The following is a 20,927-nucleotide window of genomic DNA, read 5'->3' on the forward strand; positions in this document are numbered from 1 at the left end:
GGTCGGATAGGAATTCATATGGCTTTTTCCCCCAGTGTGCATATTGCTGTCATCACAATCATCATCATCCAGGGTCTGCAGTGTGTCAAAGCAACAGCAGTGACTGTATTCAGTGGAAGTTTGGGGAAATCAGTGATGGGCTTGATATTTAGGGAAATGAATCGATTACTACACAAACCGAGTAGTATCTGAAACGGTTACCCAAGAAATGGCAAAGCACAGCCAAAAATGAACTATGCCGAAGATATACTCTCCCGTAGAAATACTCTGTGACCCCCTCATCACCACGGCCCCACTGGCTCTTCTCTCTTTCTCACACCTCACTCAGTCCCAGCAGTAGCTGCTAAAGCTAGGCATCTGGTAGGGCTGCACAATTAATCGAATATCGACCTCGATTACGATTTTGACTGCCTACGATTATGTAAACATGATCGACTGTGATATTGACGTTTTGAAGTTCGTCTTCCGCTCATAGAAAACTGTGCTGCAGATCAAATCAAGCGCGTCCTAAACTTACAGCCAGTCACCATAGAGTGGCACAGAGATGACCTCATTTTTATGAAAAACCCGGAAACGAGTTAGCATGTTAGCGTTCAAGCTGCCAGCTTCGCTTCGGATTTCAGAGCGCACTGCATGCTCCAGCGCTTTGCGCGAGGGGAAATCGTGACTCTAACATGTTGCTAAATGTGACTACACACGTTGTCGGGGACATTAAACGTCATGACGTTGAACAGGAAAAAACTTTGCAGATAAACTTGATCAGGAATGCTGTGCACAATTCCCCAAAAAAACATGGATGAGTAAATCTGTATTATGGAAAATGTTTTAAATAACGTTTGGAAAAATTTGTCGGAAGCTTGGTGATGGTGACATTGAAGTCGAGTGACTGTGGTGTAGTTTGTTTATAGCGTATGGTTAGATGTTTATTTCTGGAGATTGTATTTAGGCTTCAATCTTCATAAAAGTAGTGTTCATTTGTGAAAATTATTTTGATGGACAAAACGTGTTAGTATTGTAATACCCAATAAGATTTTCCCATAGGCTTTTGGATTATTGGAAAAAATAAGCTCTGTTGATCACAGAGATTATTTTTTCCAATAATCCAAAAGCCTATGGGAAAATCCTATTGGGTTTTTGTCGAGGCAATCAGTATGATGCTAACTTCCGGGTTTCGGTACAAAATGATGTCATCACTGCCTCACTCTATTGGGTGATTTGGCTGCGTCTCTCCTCCTGTAAACACTGTTATTGTCTGTTCTGCATAGGTGTGAATTGTTTCTGTGTGCGTCCACGTTAAAGATGGATATAGGTCACTTAGAGTTACCAATTTGAAGCAACAAGGCAAACAATCTGAGCAAAAAAATCTGAATTGTGCAATAAAGCTTGTAATGAATGTAGCGTAAAAGTGTTTTCAGACTTCCACTGCTGTTTGCATGGTATGGTTGGATGTTATATGTGAAAGCTGTTATTGAACTGGAGTGCAGTCTAGGCAACCAATTTCTGGTCCACCTGAAAACTGTTGTCTGGGGTTTGCTTTAAGTGAACATGGTGGTACCATATGTGGAAGAGATCCAATCCTGAGCTAAATAGATGTTATTCCTTATTATTGCAAGTTTTACAATGTTTTGTGGATGAACTCAGCAAAGAAAGAACTGTCCCTTTTTGAGGGGACTGTAATTAATTAAAATAAATAAATAAATAAATAAATAAATAAATAAATAAATAAATATATTATTTTGTAAAATCCAAATAAGCTTTAAAGATCTTTATTGGAAAGAGTTTAAACTTGCTTGTTCAATGAACCATATACAATTATTGCACATGCACCTGTGGAACAGTCCTTAAGACACGAACAGTTTACAGGCGCTACGCAATTAAGGTCACAGTTACAATAACACTAACGAGACCTTTCTACTGACTTTGAAAAATACCAGAAGAAAGATACCTAGGGTTCCTGCTCACCTGCATGAACATGCCATAGGGAGGCATGATTTGAGCAAATATTAACAACACAAACATTTCCTGCTGTGCTGAACATTTGCCATGGTGGCAAACTCAGGTTTATAAGAGCAGAAATCACTAATATTACTGGCTTCTCAAATGGCCCACTGACAACTGTATTTTTTGCAGGTGACTGCACAAAGTCACTTGGGAAGTCCAGCCTGCCATTCTCCCTCCTTCTCATTTCATTCACGCTACATCTGCTGCTAGTTCTCAGCTACATCCTCAGTGTTCTCATCTCATTCCTTAATCAAGCCTTTATCACTCCCAAAGAGAGATTGTAAGATTCATATCCTTAGTGGTACTGAAAGCAGAGGAAACTTCTAGCACCTCATCACTTCTTCCATCTTGGTCACAATTTCGTCTTTAGTGTCTTTGCTTAACGAAACTAATCAAAAGCTATTTTTTTTGTCAGTCAATGTAGCTGAAAGCCTGTGTCTGCTTGTATGACACCCTTTTAATACTGTCACAAATATCAGTAAGTTAATTGCTTAATTCTACAAGTTGTTAGAATTAGCTTCTAGCCAGCTAGTACCGAGGATCAAGCGGATCATGTTTGTAAAGGACGATTTTTCCACTATGTGGAATACTATTTCTTTGGCTAGAGATGTTGCTAGTGTGCACATCTTCCATTGCACAGTGTCCCTTGTGTATTTTGAGAACATGGTTTTGTGATGACCATGTTGTGGATTGTTTAGTAGCAACGGAGGGGTTCTCTGAGGTCGGTAGCAGGTTCACCCATGAAGCAGTTTTAAGGTGGTTCGTTTTTACATGGCAGTGCAAGTCAGAGGTGTTTCTGTCTCTGAATTAATTTCGCTAGAGCATCTGGAATTGCTTTTGAACCATGTTGCTAACATAATGTTATTTGAACATCCATTGTTGCACACTGTGATTAAAATCTGGCATCTTATTACACTGATGTGGAACTGTTGTAATTTTTAACTATTAAGTATTATACCCTGTGATAAAACTATTTCTTATTCAGTACTTTATTGCTGTTATACTGTACCTCCCAACTTTTGCTTTGGGTAATGAAGAATTTTGTTCTTGAAACTTCATAGAATCCTTTTTTTTTTTGTGCCCATTTTGCCCCCTTTTTTTTCCTCTGTGTTGATCACTGCTACATCTCATCTATTCTACATTATATCATATTACACATTGATTATTTTGGAGTATTTATACTTTTTAGTTAGTGAAGCATAACTGAGCTGAATTCAAATGTTAGCTAAATTCACTTGGGGAGCAGAAACATCCTGTGTAATTAGTGGGTTTAAACTGTGCTGTATTGGGCTTCTCTTATGTACTGGTCTAGATGGTAAAATAACTCCATATAATAAAGCCTTGCCTTTGTCGACACATTTCTATCTAGAGTTTCCAATTTGGCAAATTGTCGTCTTGCCCTGTCTGGTCCATCATGTGGAATTCCATCGTACGTATATTATTCCACTGATGGCTCATGATTAATGTGTCCTCTTAACCCGGATAGCTCAGTGGTCAGCCTCAATTCCAAGCTGCAGTGAGCAAGAAAGAGTGAGAGAGTTGGGGGGAATGGAATCTGTGGGAGTCTGTGGGATGTGAAGAGTGTGCATGGGAAGTTCTCTCAGTCTCCCCCTCCCTCACTCCCACTCCCCCTTACTTTCTGTCATCTCTCGGGAGTTCTCGTAGATGGACAGGAGCGCCTGTGTCTGGGGCCTGGGAGGAATCCACCATGCTTTTTCACCCTGAACCCCACCACAACTCCCTTTCTCTGCCAAGTTGGCGCTCAAACACCAGTCTCACATGCTGCTTTATAGTTTGTGCTAGGAAAGTCATCAGTAATTGGGGTTTCTGGAAGTGTTAACTGTCTGATGGTCTATAAATCATAGCTTATTCATATATGTTGGATGCTATAAGTAGTCTACATTGCTTATTACACGATGACATAAACTGTAGTAAGATGTTGGTATGGTTGCTTGGCAATTTCAACCTGATTCAAGGGCTGAAAACCTAGCTTATAGCCAGAAATCCCATATCCCCTCTCTTAAATTTCAGTTCACTGATTTTCTTTGGAGTTCTGTATTAAATATTTGTTAAGCTCAATATTTTTGTTTTAAACCAACTCTCGAGTCTCAAGGCAGGTTGGAGGGCTCGAGGTATGACCCTTTTTACATTTGAACCAGGCATTCTTTTAGTAAATTGAAGTTGACTCTGTTTCTTCAAAGAACAATTGATATTGTTTGCTTTAAACTAATCTTCTTTGTACTTTCCTTCAGTGTAGTGTTCATTTTTATAGTGGTGCGTCTTTGACGATTAGTGTCGCATGGGCTGTAGTCGTCTGCTGAACAAAACCTCATTAATTCCATTCACGCTGCGTTAATATATTATCTTTTACGCAAACGAAGGACTCCGTGCTCTCTTCAGCTTGATACAGGTCCTATTCTCCTTCCCCTCTACCAGTCGTATGATTGGCAGGAGCATGTGCCATACGGAGGCAGCGTGCAGCTGTAAGTATATCATCTGCAGCTTTGGTTGTGTAAATATAGCAGAGGGACTTGTCAGACTGGGAGATGGATTGTTCTGGGAAAGGAAGTATTGTCTCTTCTTCCACTTGTGGAACAGGAACTTTTTTGTGTGTTTCTGAAACAAAGAGATGTCTGTACAGTTGTGGGTGTTGAGCATCAGTTGTGTGTGTGTGTGTGTGTGTGTCTACTTTCAACATCCCAGTACCTGGTCTACCCCTGGTCTTGTTAACAGTGAGATGTTAAGCCCCTTTTTTTCTTTTTTCCCTTTTTTTTTCTTTCCTCCAAACCTTTTTTTGTTTCTGTGAGGTCAATTAGTATGCTTTCCATCAATTCAGTATTATGACTTTACTGCATACTGCCAAAATGCCTAGTATCTTTTCTAATTATGTATTTACACACACACACACACACACACACACACGTTATATATACACAATTAAAAAAAGCTTTTTGATAGCAGATTTTTTAAAATATAGATTATTAGTGAGCAGATCATGGCTCAGGGAGAACAACAGAATTTCTCAGAAGGATAAAGTAAATGTATATATTAATCATTGACCGTTGAGCTCTCTTCTTGGAGAGCAAAGGCATGGACAGTTTTATGTTAGTCATGTTTCTATATATCAAGTTGTCACAGTGTTTATATATATTTTTATGTTCGTTTTTTTTTTTTTTTTTTGATATTTTGTCCAGGGAATTTGGACGTTCAGTTTTGTTTTTATAGACACACAGGTCTGGATCTAATAAGGTAAAAGCTTGCTGTAAAGTTGTCGCAAGTTTCCATGGTTCATATTCTGTGGCACATATTATTTTTCACTGTCGACAGGGGTAGCCACTCAGACATGCGTTTGCTAATCCAGAGCCTCTCTGGAAGCACAAACAAGTGTGTTAAGGTGACAAATGGATCTTGGAAGACGGGGTGTTATTTTTCAGGACACAGTTCTTACAATCTGTAAAGCACAGGCATAGACTTTGGCACCTTTTGTCCACTTATCTAGTGTTCAGGTCAAAGTCGGACTGCTCAGTAGATCCCGAGCATTTGTTGTGAAACGTTCTGGATTTGTGTGATGGATAAACTGTGAAATCAGATTCAGCGTCAAGTTGAATAATTTCTGTGAACCACTTCTGCAGCGGAGCAGTATAACAGTGAAGAGGATTGGGGGGTTGAAAGTGGTGTATTGATTGACAGAAAAATGTAGGTCTCTTCTTCTCCTGCTCACATGATTCCTCTCTGCTTTTTATGCACCAGCCAGCCTCAACCTTAAAGCTTTAAATCTTTCTGCCGTCTCCTCCTCCCTGTCTGATACATTGAGAGTCAGGTTTTTTTTTTGAAAAATCTGTTGAGGAAAGTGAAGTGCTAAATCCCCTTATTTTTATTCATACAAATACAGGTTTTGTCTGATTGACAGCGTTGACCCCCCCAATTCCCTTACTGATTTATAACACTGGGAAAATTTACAAGCTGCCCCAATTGACTTGGAACACCTGAACCGTATGGCTTATTAGGATGTAATTGAACTGTAGAGCGCACCTCGTGGTGATGCTTTCATCACTGACCTTTATTTTGAATTATCTCCTGTCCTCTGAACAAAGGACAGAGCAGAGATCGCTTAGCAAGGTCCTCAGCTTGATCAAATTAGTCGGCTCTCCTTTTATCTCTGCTTTTCTTATTCAGAGCACAGTGTGTGCCCTCTGATGCCGGTGAACAGCTGACTACTGCTAGCCTCAGTGTGTTTGCAGTACTGTCTCTCGCTTCCATGTAAGAGGGTTAAGTTTATTGGCAGTTAGTTTGTTTTAAATATGAGTATAGGTCCATGATGTACCCATAATTTGTCTTAAATTAGGATGGTAATAAAACAAGACGAGAACTGTCCTGTCTTAGAATCCCTGTGGTGCAGTCTGTGATCTGAGGTCTCTCTCTCTTTCTGTCTGTCTGTCTCTGTCTCTCTCTCTCTCTCTCTCTCTCTCTCTCTCTCTCTCTGTCTGTCTCTCTCTATCTCTCTTTCTGTCTCTGTCTTCCCCCTTCTCTCTCGGTCTCTGCTTGTGTCACACTTTCTGCAGTGAAGCCCAAGGTCAAGTGCGAGCTGTCTTAGACTTACAGCTGTGCCTGTGTGCCAGTGTCCCAATGTGGCCTTCACTCAGTATGTGGGTATATCCTACACTCTGGAGGCCTCATGCTGCTCATTTGCCATTTGATATCTGCACATATGTCTTTCCCAAATGAACAGCAAGAATGCAATTTGGCAGTCATAGTGTAAGAAGAAGAGCCATAACTCAAATCATGCAACCACATATGCAAATATGTTTACTCATGGTGGCATATGCTGGTGTGAAACATACTTGTGTCAACGTTTTGAAGAAGTATAAATTGTGAATGATCATTCCAGGCAGTAAACGTAGTGCCATGTATACGCATTTTTTTTTAATGCTCTCTGCTACGATTAGGATTTTAATTCCCTTTTTAAAAAAAAAAAAATGGGATAGAGGCCTTGACTTGTTGAGTAACGAGAGTTTAACTAGAAGGAATTTACTACTACTCTCCCCTGAGGAGGGAGGTCTCTTATCCGCTGGGCCAAAACTAGAGTCCAGGGTTTCTGTTACACTGCAAATCTCAACTGCTGCATGTGACCAAGCAAAGAGAGCAACTGAACCCTGCTCACGTACATTTGTAAATATATAGTTTAAATCGTCTGGTTTATTTGCAGTGTAAATTATTAATGTAATAAATGAATAGTTATAACTGTGTCCATCATGGGTAATATATATTTATTATTCCTTTTTTGCCATAGGCTAGTCTTAAATTGTTTGTGTGTTAGTCTGCTCTGTTCATTTAGGGGTTTTCTTTGTTTGATTGATCAGACCATCAGGTAGGTTTATCACTGATTTTAGCTCGCTGCAACAGTGAAACACTTCCTCAGTGGTGATGAATGCTTGTGCCAGGCAGCCACCCAGCGCTAGTTAGTAGCTGTAAATCTGGCCAGTTAACAGTCCACTAACCGGCGACTGACAGGCGGGACTTAAGTTTTGTGGGAGAATGGGATGCAACTGTTGTTCTGTTTCAGAGCCTCTCAACAATGTGCTGAGTGCATGGAGAGACCCGGCACAACCATTAATCACGGACTCGGTCTGCCCGTGTAGCAGGCGAGCAGAGTGCGAGCGAGAGGTGGGAGTGTATTAGGATGGTGGGAGGTCCGGATGTACAGATGGGAAGGTAGAGTGACGTGTGCCTGCTGCAAGGTTAAAACTGATGCACTTCCTGCTCTTAGGTTTCCTAAAAGGTCTCAAAGCACTAGCCTTGCAAATTGCCTTAAAACACTTACTTAGCAGCCTGCAGTTTTCAGCATAAATGCTTTTGCTTAGTGCAAATTTACAATCTGTTTTGAACATTAGGAACCATGGGGGGGATCTGATTTTGTTCACAAGTTCATTGTGGAATTAAACAAGTATTGAGAAATAAATAAGTCTGAGTTCATTACAGTGTGGAATTTCCAGCGTACGTCTTTGTCAGCGACTGTCACTGGTCTGATTTGGAATTCTGGTGCATTTTTATTGGTGAACAGATAGCAAAGTGCTGTGCTCTCTTTTATCAGCATATTAACATACACTGCTAGTTGAATGCATCGCTTTGAGGGGGAAAATATTTGTATGTCTTGGTTTTACATGCTCTGAAAATAGTTGAGCTGTTTATGTTGAGAGCATATAAGATATGCAAATTTCCTCAAGTTACACTCAGCTTTTGTTGTGAGGGCTGTCCTAATCCCTCATCAACACACCCAACGATTTTGAGCAAACAGAGCTGCTTAATTGCGTTCTGGTTTCTGAATTAATATTACACTAATGTAAAGTCTCCTCTCTTGAAGTTCAATTAAATGTGCGGCAATGAATAAAAGACCATTGTATCCTTTACAAAGCCAGTAAGAGGAAAGAATCCTCGAAGACTAAAGAACGAGAAGTCTGACTGAATCTTTATTAATACTAGTTTAGCCATGAAACACACATTGGGACTGGGATCCCATGAGACCCAACAAAAAAAAGTTGCAAGAGCGGGTGGTTTTATGCCACCCAGTGGGAGTGGGTGGTTGGATATAAAGGTTGCAGTCCAACATATTGTTTTCGGCACTGCACAATGTGTTTACTGCATCCAGTCATTCATCTTCTGCGTCTGCTTTGTCCTGCTCAGAGTTGCTGTGGTTTAAATGACTCATTTTCGTATAGTTTTTGGTGAAATAGATCTGACCAAGTTCATTAAAAATAACTGCGGGAGTGGGAGGGATTAGTCAAATTTTCTCAGGGGATTGGCAGGGGAATGGGATTTAAAAACTAGTCCCACTCTCACATCTGGTTTAGTTCTTGTTAGGATTGTCTGAACACTACGTTGTTGCTAATACAGTCTGCTCATCCACTGTGGCTCTACCGGACTCTGTCATTAGATCAGAGCGGCGGGTCTGACTGATTTACAACCAGTCTTATTCAGGCTTCACCATAACCTTATTCATTTTATCTAACGAACTAAATTGGATGCGAACTGCATTTCATTGCCTCTGTACTTGTACTCTGACAACGACAATAAAGTTGAACGTAACCTAAGAAGCACCTAGACATAAACCATTTCAAGTGGTGTGCAGTATGCTGCGTCTCAGTGAAAGATTCGAAATATTGCAAAAGGAGAGCTCTGTGTTCGTGTACAAATTTTTAATGCAGTGTTGCATCAGAGCCTTTGTGCTGACAGTTAGGAGCTGTGAGGTGCAGAGGTTGTGATGTGAATCTGGGCTCAATAGCAGGCTAATCCTGAACAGATGGGGAATGGAGAGGAGTTGGGGTTTGCAGAAATAAGGGCTAATATTAGTATTGCAGAGGCAGTGCCTTGTGTGACGTTGAGATCTTAAGCCTAGGGCGTCCTAGTGTGAATCCCAGACTGCCTTTATAGATAGGGCTAATAAACCTCACTCTACACACACCGTGCACACAGCTGCTTGTTATTTCATGCCCCATAAGGACCCTGTGACCATGAACCTTCTAATACACACATCTAATTGTGCATTAGATTGTTAGTCTTGGTTTGTTGACACTGCTGAAATGTTGTAAGATTTTATTGTTGTAATGTTGTAAGAATTACTGGAATGCCCTGCTTTACCTACCTTTACCTACCTTTACCTTTTTCCTTGCCATGAAAATAGCCACTGATGCTGGCATGGCATTAAAAGAATGAATGAGTAAATAAATAAATAAATGTTAGTCTTGGTTTGGCACTCCCACACTGGTACACGCACAAACAGAAAGCTGGACCATCGTATTGGCATATACAGTTTGAACAAAGCTGTAATTATGTCAGTGCTCAGAGATGATGATGTTTCCACTGTTGTTTATGTAAACAGAAGTTAGTTTCTTCTGCTCTTCATGTTCAAATATTTTATTTATGATTTACAAAGTGCAAAGTCCTCAGCTCTGAAGACTTTCCTGTGGAGAAAATCTTAAAGGGATAGCTTTACTTTTGTCTTTTGAAGACCTGATACTGGCGACTCCTTCCATAATTGTTAAATAAAGGTTTCCTTTCAGAAAGTTTCTTCATATGAACACCTTCTGACTCAAGAAATCAACTGCAGTGTGGTAAACTCTACCTTTTAATTAGAGTGAGTTACATCAGGATAAACATATCAAGACAAGCTAATATACAATCACAATAATTTTCCTTAACTTGGCTGGATATCAACTATTATGAACATTGATTAATGTGATTTGTGATTGTTGCGGCCAAAGATGCTTGATTTTGCTGCGGCTTTTCTCAAAATTTGTGATGCGGCTTGCAGAGTTTTTTTGTGCTTTTTTGCTGAAAGCTACTCGAATTGGCGAAATTGCAATTGCATGAAGTCGTTTTGCACAGTCTTATGCAGTGATAATTGTTGGGTAATGAGACCTTTTTAGCTGTACTCATTTTTGACACACGTGTATCGAAGAGGGCTTTCGCTGAACGCCCGTTGTGATGTCACATGACACGTCTTGGCCCAAATCTGCGGAAAATCTGCACTAATTTTTAAAGATTGCGAGCTCCTCTGAATATTGTGGAGTTTGTTTGATTTTGTGTTTTTAATTTTCGCTTTTCGCAAATTTGGGAAATCCTGGAGGGACTGAACAGTGTGTGGGATTTTCCTCCTTGGCAAACGACTCATGAGTTGTGATGCTAGACAAAACATTCTTACCAAATGAAATGTATAGTAAATTAAATGTCATTGATTGGTGGTTGGTGCACAACACATTGTGTTTTGCGGTTGCTCTTTTTGGCTATTTCATTAGAGGTTGTCCTTAAAGTCAGGGTAAGTCAACACCCACCCTCCCATCCTATGTAACATTAGATGTTGGTGAAACATTATTAAGGTAGTTATCCCTTTTAACTGTCAGTGAAGTAGTAATAGGCCACCTGTGTAGGAGAATATTCACCAGTTATTCAGGTGTTTAGGCGGTGTTGTCTCTGTGCTCATCACCTTCTTCATTGAACATGTCCAGCTCACTCTCAATTACTCTCCAGTGAATCCTATGACAAAATAAGCCTGTACAGCCAAAAGCCTTTGAAGTCCTCCCTCTGCCTACAGTTGGCGCATTACAGACCTCTGGCAAAGGCAGCCGCATTCAAGTGGTGGCCTGGCATTAAAAAAAAAACTTGTTCCTATTTTTGGGCAGCAGCTGGTTTTGAAGCAGAGTGCCATTGTAAAGGTGACATGGTTCAGAACTTTCTTGTTGGCGTCAGGGGCGTGGAAGAGGAACAGGCGCTCTCAGATGATTAAACAACTGCCAGCCATTCGGGGTGCACATATAAATATTCAAGCGAGAACGGTGACACATGTGGCCAGCCTTTTAAACCTGTTGACGAGTTCTTCTTAAATAGAATGGGATCAGCGCTGCCGATTACTTATTTTAACAAAAGCCACTATGCTGACATAGACGGGAGGCTGGCAGAGAGGAGGCCCTCACAGCTGACCAGGGGACATGCTAACAACCTAGGACAACAAGGAGGTGATGACTGCTCTGAAAGCAAAATAGACCTGCCGATATACAGTAACGGCAGCCCCCCTCCCCTCAACGTCTGCTCACAATTTTTTATTTTTAAAAAAATTTTTTTATGTGGTGCCATGCTAGCTGGGTTATTTACTGCCAGTCAAAACGAGTGGATTATGATCCTTTCCTGTTTAAAGATCTTAACTGGGGTTTGTAGTTGCTTTATGTCATTTTGATGACTCTCTTAAGAGACACTGGCTAATTAAACCACTTAAAGGTTGTATATACTTGCGTCAGTCAGCCGATACACCACGTTACTTGCTTTGTGGAAGCATGTAGTGGTGTATATTAGCAACTAATTTTGTCTATATGAAGTTTGTTCTATGAGCGAATGTGTTTGGGTATATTTTGTTATGCTGAATTTTGGGGGCCGGGGGGGGGAGGGTGTACTACCCAGCCTTTCTTGTTAAGCAGTTCTTGTATACACTCTACAAATTCTAGCCATCTCAGTTATGCACATAAGCCTGTGTTGGTTTTATACTGTAAAAATTCCTGCTATACTGACACAGTGGGAGTAGCCATGAGTGATGAAATCTTGACCCAGAATTTATGACCTGAGAGCACTTGCTGAGTAACAGCATGGGTCTTACTTGTTAAAGAGTTGGGCACAACGTCACAGTGTACTGAATCTATAAACCAACACATGACATTGTTACTGTTTTGTTCTCGTATAGACCGTGGTAACATGGGGATTCAAACATGGGTTCTTCCTTATTCAGCATTAGATATATAGTATTGTTCTACAATTAAAACATCCCACAGTTGCTTTCTTTTCGTAGGGGGGAAAAGCATACCCGTTCACAAAAACACACCACCTGTGTTTGACAAAGGCTTGTTTTTAATACATGGATCAAATTTGATGTTATCTTACATGGTCACACATTTCTTCAAGTAGACTTGATTCTTGCACACATTCCGAAATGGAATTCATTTTCTGAATTTTAACTCTGTCCGTTTAAAAATACATTTAGTGCGTAAACATAAGCGGCAGTTTTAATCCACCTTGGGTCACTTCAGGCCAGAGAGAGTTCAGCCCTGACCTTAACATGGCCTCCCCTAACACCACATGAATGCTCCAGAGACCTGCTTTAATTGAATATTCCACCATTACCTACCTTCAGAGCTTTTAACCTGCCTCATGAACTTCTAACCTGCCATATGCTCATCGTCAACATTCCATATAACAAGTGATTTCATCTGACTTTATTCCACTCACAAATCACCCCAGTGCCTTCACATGCTTAATCCATGTGTCCTTTTCCTACTACCTTCACGTGTCACTGAGGTGAGCATTTCTGAGGGTTTGTCAATGCTAAAGTTTTTCCACATGTGCTCTCGGGCATTTTTTTTTCCTTTATCATTTTTCTTTATGTGCTCCAGCTCGTTAAGGATCTTGAGCCATATCATTACAACTGAAATGTGCCTGGAATTGAAATTGGCAGGTTTGTTGTGCAGTAATGTCTTATTAAAAAAAGACAAATATTAGGTTGAAAGTTAGATATAACTACTTATGTTTTTTTTTTTTTTTTAAGGTTATCTACCACTTTATTTTTGTAGCTATTTTGTGTATATTTAACTTTAAACAGCCATTTCTAATGTAGTGGTTATAACAATGTACTATTGGCTGTTGTTTAATGGTAAAATGATAGCTATGCAGACACTTTTTTTCGTACACCTCTTTCCCATACACATGAAACTATTTTCTTTAAAGGTGACAAACAGGGTAGTCAGTTGTTTTCTGTTTATCCGAGGTGACGTGACCAGTGGCGCAAGTGTGTGAGGAGACGCGCTGTTGCCATAGCTAAATATACATCCCTGACAGCTTCATAATGGGTTCCAGGAAGTTCAGTCAAAAAATAAAAACAAAGCAACATTTCTAGTTGATTGGTTTTGAAAGGGCGTTTTTCCTTGCTGAATGGGAAAAATGTGGACTTCAGCATTCCATGGCCGTGATGCCAGTTGGATTGGATAGGCGCAGCCTTGCGTGTGCTGAACGAACAGAGAGAGATGGAGACGCAACAGACGGCAAAATCCTGAATTATGGGAAAGTATTCTGTTAGAGGAAACAACAGCATGCAAACCAAATAAGCCACAATGTGTAGCAAAATGTTTTTAGGAGTGCAAATACAAATTTCTTTGATAAATGTCTGCTTCTTGTTTTTCTTTAGGTGTTATTAAATCGTTTAATGGTTTTTATATTGAGAATCACATTTAAACTTGTTTATGGTGTCCAAGTCAAAATTCAGGTTTTGTGACAACCTTAGAGATGAGCGAGCCTTCACATTAGCTTATTTAGGTTCATTAAAGACCTGATGTGCTGCTCTGTTTGCCTCATTTACAACGGTTTAGCAGTACAAGCTTGTAGGCTGGCCAGCTGAGAGTGCATGTAGTTTTTTTTTGGAGTTAGGTATGCATTTTTAGAATGAGTTTTGTGTTTGGACCATGGTAGGAAGCTGCACTCATGCACTGGAACTGGAGGGTGATTCCCATTGACCTGACTGCATACAGCATACTCCAGTATACAAGTTTCAGCCTTAAACACAAGTATTTCTAACATGTTGAAATGCTTTCAAAACCCAAGAGAGTTTTAATTATTAACCTTGTATCACCCGTTATTAAAGTAAAGCTTTAATTTTTATTTTTTTTTCTTCATCTTTCCATTGGTTGGTGGAAGGATGGGAACGTTTCATTTGTTTGTCTTATTGCTTTCTTCATATTTGCACGTATAAACTCTAGTCAAGTCTGTGTTGGTCTGTAGAGAGCAAAGAATTATACAAACACTGTAGTTTTTTATTGAATGCTGGCACGTAGTGAAAGGTTGTGTATTGGCAGAATGCTAGAAGAGCGAAAAAGATTTCTTCAAAATAAGTAATGCTATGTTCGAACTCCATCTGTACAAGACATTCTCATGTGAAAGGAGCATGAATGTTTACAAACACCTATCTGGCGTTTGCTGCCTAAGAAGAATTTTGTCATGAATTCATAAAGATAATGCACTCCCTGGCGCAGGGCCCATGTGCTCAGCTGTCCTACATTACCACACAATATGGTGGAGGAGCCACTTAACGCTGCACGGTTTAAAGTTACCACACTGCTGGCAAACGGCTGTAGAGTTTTACTCCTCCGCCACTTCTGGAAATTGTGTTTGTATTCCTTTTTTTTTTTTTTTTTTTGCCTCTCCAGTTTTGGGTAAATTGTGTGCTGAGAGATGTTTTATGACAAACAGCAAGCCCTAGGGAAGTGCACTTTAGACATCACTCGAAAGGACTGGGATGGGATGTGAATTCAGCTCAAGTACTTTAGTGTTAGATCTTCAGATTCTTAAACTCTTAGGCACAGTTGAGGCCGGGCATGTCCAACTTAATTAGTGGGTTTATTTATTTATTTTGCCTCCCCCACTGGAATTGCATTTAAAGTAAAGAGACTAAAGAAGGCCTCTGTGAGATTTGGAGTGTGGAGGGTACACTGCACTGTCTTAGATCTCCTTTCCCTCACATGCTGGGACGGTTACTATATCGTAGACATGCCGGCACTCAGGGGAGTCATTTTTGACATTTGTCGCCTTGGTCTGTTAAGCTGTACAGGGCATCGCCTGCCACTCTCAGAGTTACGTTTCAGTGCCCCACTGGGTTTAAACCCGATCTGCTCTTGTGTTTGCCCACTGCAGTGATCCTTCGGTATCAGCGCCCAGAAATGTTGTCCCTCAACTTGTGTTGTCCAAAGTCATCAGCTGTTGCCATGGAGAGTGAGCTTGACACTTGGAAGCACAGCCCTTTTGTGCTGGTCATATTATTACTCTGCAAAACCTGTTGAAATTTTGCCTGAGTGTTTTTCGTACACATTATGGAGCTCAGTCTTAAGTGGGCCTTTTGTTCTCTCGACATTAATTGCTCATTTAAAGTCAACATTAATGTTAACAGCAGGGTTGAGCAGGTTTCATATAATGAAATTGAAAAATGATTGTAATGTCTCTCCATTGATCCTGCATTAACGCTCTTTAACACCATTTGGGCCGTTTTCCGGCTGCTTTCTAGCACTCTGCCCTATCACACATTCATAGCAAACTGAAACAGCTCAGATTAAGATTAATCCTCTTTAATGCGCCTGCTCATAACACAGTCATTAGGTGACTTGATCCTAATCCAGCCCACCTAACTGCTGTGCTTTATAAAGCACACACGTGCAGGATTCACTGTCAATGCTGAGACTTGTACGTACATTTGTAGGTGTAAAACATGGGCCAGACTACTTAAGGCAGCGTTAATGGAACTGTGGTCTTGGAGCTGGAAGCTGGAGGCATCGGGTCAAAAACATATCGCAGGATCCTTTAATAAAATCTCTAATCGTCAGCCTGTTTAATCATTCACTCATTGAAAATTTTGCACTGTTTGAACAATTTCAGTTCATTCTGGAGGTTTAAAAATGCTCATGATTGATAGATAGCTAAATCGATAGATGGCTTAGTAGATGGATAGATCGAGAGATACACGGAGAGAGAGAGATAGATAGATAGATAGATAGATTGATCATCCAGCAATATAAAAATAATACAGCTGTTCTATATCTCTTTACTATAAAAATGGTGAAGAACTTTAATATTGTTTTTAAAAGAGGGACGATACATTTTAGTGTGGGGGGCGTGTAGGGAATGGTAGAACAATGAGAGCACGAGTACCTAATTTTCATTCATTGCACTTCATTAAGAATCACATTGACATTAAGTATTTTGGTAATAGGATTTCTAACACACATACACTTTCTTCTCACTCTTTCTTTGTGCCTTCCAGGCTCAAACAGCAATGTAATTGTAGTCAGGGCTTGTTTTAGTATGCGCCTCAGTGTCTGTGGGTATTGTGTCTTGCTAACACAGTAGCTGAGGCCTGTAGTCCAGCTCTACAGTGCATGGTTGCAGGATTCTCTCATAGCCCCTGGGAATGCCATTAGTGCAGAGTTGAAGGAATGCAGCAGGTGAAACAAATAAGGCACAGGCTCTGTCTCTTGTCGGCCTGCTTTATTTCTTCTTCCCCCTCTGTCAGTCTTTTTTCTTCTCTCTCCTGCTCTCTCTCTCTCTCTCTCTCTCTCTCTCTCTCATTCTTTCCGTGCAGTTGTGGATTGTAGTAGTCATCATGCAGGGTGTGAAATCTGCTCAGAAACTGGAGCATGTGTGGCGGTTTATCCTGCGGCACTGCCCGCTCTCCCAGGGTTAACTCCTTACACTACCCCACCGAAACGAGACGTCCATTCTCAAGCCTCACACACTGCTCAAGACACTTAAAAACTTGCCGATTGTGCAAGATCAAAGTACGAGATGGAAAATGAGGGTCTTGCTCATACTGTTTGGTTTTCCTCTAATCAGAGGTGCTAATGCAGAGCCATCCCTGTTGAAGGTCACACCGTGTTGGTGTATATATTGTGTGTTAAAATGGGATTGAATTTTTAAAGGGTTTTTTCCCCCCTCCAGGAGGGAGGGTGTAATCACACAGCCGTTATAAATCCGAATTCATCAGGTGTTTGATGTGCTGTCGAATATCCGCTACCCAGAAAGTAAGCAACAATTGACTTTTAAAAAAATTTAACGTGCACAAAAGTTCGTCAGAACTTTTTCTAATTTAATATGTGACATGCATTTAATCCTGAGCCTTTGTTAGGATTCCTTCCAGAATTTGAGGATTGTTTAAGTATGGTCTAATATCAGGCTCGCGTTTTTCTACATCCGTGCTGAAGAGTTCTCCCTGGCCTCGTGAGCGCAGGAAGCAACCTTCAGCAACACATTCTTGAGGAAGTATACACACACTCAGACACACACGCACACATAGACAGCGGAACTGAGCCGTGTATGCCTGCCATTCTCTCAAATGTTTTAATTCAGCATGATAAAACATCCGTTATTTATGAGTTGATTGAGCGTAACGCATTTCGGAGCAGAAGTCCATCCATCATGAGCCGTCTGCACGCTGTGAAACACATTACTGTACATCTCGGCCTGCTCTGCTCTGCCAGAATAATGTGGCTTCTGTGTAAAGAATGAAGCATAAAAAATACGTTTTGCCCCCCCCCCCCCCCCCCCCCCCCCTTTTTGGTAGGATAACAGGTGTGAGCCGCATGAGGCTCAGATACTAATGAAGTCATGGTTTGTGAATGCATCGTGTTTTGGAATATTTTGTTTTAGTCATTTAGTTTGAAATAAATACACTATTTAGTTCTAGTCAGAGGTCAGGAATGAAATTTAAATGAAAGAAGTGTTCATTGTGTAGTGTTATTGATGATGCAGCTTAATTTTAATCTAATTGTAATGCTCAGTTAAAACTGTACATTAAAATTCCTAGTTACTAGATACTGACTAATAGTAAAATAGGTAGTGAAAAGTATTATTATTAGGGGCTGATGTTCAATATAAATAATCCATACCACATAACATCACTTTTGTTTGTAATACGCCACTTTAAAATACATTTGTGAATCACAACTATATATATATATATATATATATATATATATATATATATATATATATATATATATATATATATATATATATATATATATATACATATATTAGACTGGTAAACGTACTAGTTTAACAGCAAAAAGGTAGTCTTAAACATGCATCTTTATTCAATTATTTATTCCACAACCACCAAGTGAGGACTTTCCCTGTCATTTTTGCAGTTTATGTAACATGATCACTGAAGTCAGTGGATTAACATGCTGCTCATTCCCCCACGTAAACTATTTATTCTCCCTGTTCATTCTCCTGGCTGCCAGTTTTGAGCCCTATCAAATCCCGCAGTATTTCAGTCTCTGGTCAATATGAGTCCAGAGGGCAATTTGAACAAAGCCCCCTCAGGTCAGAGGTGAGGTGCAGGGCTGCTGTTTGTTTGTTTGCACTCTCGCTCAGCACCTTTTTTAATATTAGCCTCAAGGTGTGGCAAACAAAGCCTGGGCCACTCAGCCACCCATTCAGAGCTGCACAACGAGAGCAGGAGAAAAAGAAAAGAGGGTTTGGATTAGAGGAAAGGACTCCTCAAACATGCCAGTTCATCTGTCTGAATTCAAATTGGTGCTGTTCTGTCACTTTTCTATCACCCACACTCACTCTCTCACACACTCGCGCTCTCTCTCTCTCTCTCTCTCTCTCTCTCTCTCTCTCTCTCTCTCTCTCTCTCTCTCTCTCTTTCTTTCTCTCTCACACACACACAGACACACACCAACCAACCAACCATGTGGTTTGTGTTGAGGGAGAGAGAGCAGTATCCCGCCTCCAGTAGCACTGAAACTATGGATTGTTTGTGTTCTCTTTCTCATATTATGTTGAATAACTGATTATATTAATTGAGGATAAGAAAAATTCAGGATTTAATTCATTTGAATAATTTAATAAAATACTTGCATATACTTAATCATCTTGTGCAAACAATGAAATTGTTTAGAGTGGACTGTAAAAGTAAAATCCGCAACAAATAATAAAATGAGGCAGATCAAAATGCTTGCTTAAGTGATCAATCACACCAACATGACAAAACTGTCAATGATTATCAAATTATATTTCTAATGACCAATTAAAGTTTTTGATTCATACAGTATGTGTCTTCTACACCAAAATGTAACCTGAATGTTTTAGGAAATCTTTTGTACCAGTCCTTAGCATTCATAATACGAATATGTGATGTGACCTGTACTCCACTTTCCATCACCTGGACTGGTATAAATGTTATATTTGCCATTGTCATACTCCTATGTCCAATATTATTTTTTCTTAGTGGAATATGATTTCATTAATATTCATTCATTTATTGTCTGTTATGTGCTATCAAGTCAAATTTCCAAGTATATTATATATATTAACATATCTACCACCTTTTGTAGAATAAACGCCTATGCTTTACTTTATACAGTTAGTAATATGTGTAAGTCCTATAACTGTTCATTCCATGTTTTGAAAAATGAGCAGTCTTTCTTTTACTTTGTACTGCTTACTGGCTTTTAGTCATTTTAACTTATTTACTTTTACTATTCAACTTACCTTTGATGGCAATTACACACTGCTAACTTCGAAAAACTGAAGCTTCCACTGGAGATCAGTAAAGTTTATTTTAACTTCTTATCTTAAGAACATGTGCAATCTAAATAGGTTTCGGATGCTGCTCAGGTGTTTTGTCGCTGAGAGGGTGAAACCGTAATTGACAGCATGCTAGCTTACAGTAGGAAACCTGCCATTGTTTAACAAGACTGCAGACTGGTACAAATATGATCCTCATTCAGCATTGATCCCCTTGTTTGTTTGTCTATTTATTTATTTATTTATTTATTTATTTATTTATTTATTTAAAATGTTCATTAAACATAACAGACTCTTTACCAAATGTGGTTTTGCAGACTGTCTTGATTATTTATTTGTTTGTTTGTTTGCTTTTATTTTTATATAAATGTTTTCAGTTGGAGGTATTACTTAGCTACAGTAAAATATGAACAATTGGGTGTTGTGATTTTACTTCACAATGCTTTGACAAGGTAGAAAACACTATTAAATGAGGGGTTTAATAGTAAAAGTTATTCAAATGATTGAAGGTTTTCTATTATTCAGTTGTTCAGATGACCATTTTCTAATGAATTTCCTTGTCAAATATATTGAATACTTGTTTGAACCCTTTTTTTAATCAGTTTTTGTCCTTGCTAAAATGAAATGACTAACACTGTATATAAATTTTAAACTAAATTTCATCCCTGGATAGAAAAACCCTGCTGTGAACATGAAAAAGAACTGCATTGTGTTTCTGTGGAAGCTTCAAGAAAAGTGTTAATTTCTCTGGGGCTTTCAAAATTGCCTGTTTAGATTGTGCAGGGCATTGTTCAAAACATTCATAAGATACCGCTGCGGCTTGTACGGGACAACCATATGGACTTCTATAACATTGTTACATCCTAATTGCCCTTTTCGACAAGTGCCAATTTCCTTCAAGAGCTAGCAGAGAGGGAAAAGGAGGAGGAGGAGGAGGAACGAATTGCTGGGCTAGTTGCAGGCAGAGATGAGGGGTCTCACTGGATTTGCTGTGGCCTTGCTGGCCTTGTTAGAGCGTCCCCTCTCCCCCAGAGCAGAATGCAGCAGAGGCGCTGCCTCTAATTCCAGCTGCCGATCAATAAGCACGAGTGCAGGCTGATCAAAGGGTGACTAACCCCCATACCATCTCACCACCCCATCTCAACATGGGCCAACACTTTTGAGAATTTTCACAGCGATCTTGTAAAGTCTTTTATTAGGGCTTGATTGGTGCTCAGTGTAAGTCAGTAGTCATTTGCACTATGTGGCCAAAAGTTTGTGGACTCCTGACCATAACACTATGTGCTTTTTGAACATCCCGTTCCAGATTTAGTACC

At 39.8% G+C, this 20,927-nt stretch overlaps 1 protein-coding gene across 3 annotated transcripts in view; it reads left to right on the forward strand.

Moving 5' to 3' along the window:
* Window positions 1-20,927, forward strand: part of gbf1 (golgi brefeldin A resistant guanine nucleotide exchange factor 1) — a 60,936-nt gene that overhangs the window by 7,200 nt on the left and 32,809 nt on the right. The gene's annotated exons all lie outside the window — the stretch shown is intronic.

This window comes from Ictalurus punctatus, chromosome 3, assembly GCF_001660625.3.
Source record: "Ictalurus punctatus breed USDA103 chromosome 3, Coco_2.0, whole genome shotgun sequence".
Lineage (NCBI taxonomy): Eukaryota > Metazoa > Chordata > Actinopteri > Siluriformes > Ictaluridae > Ictalurus > Ictalurus punctatus.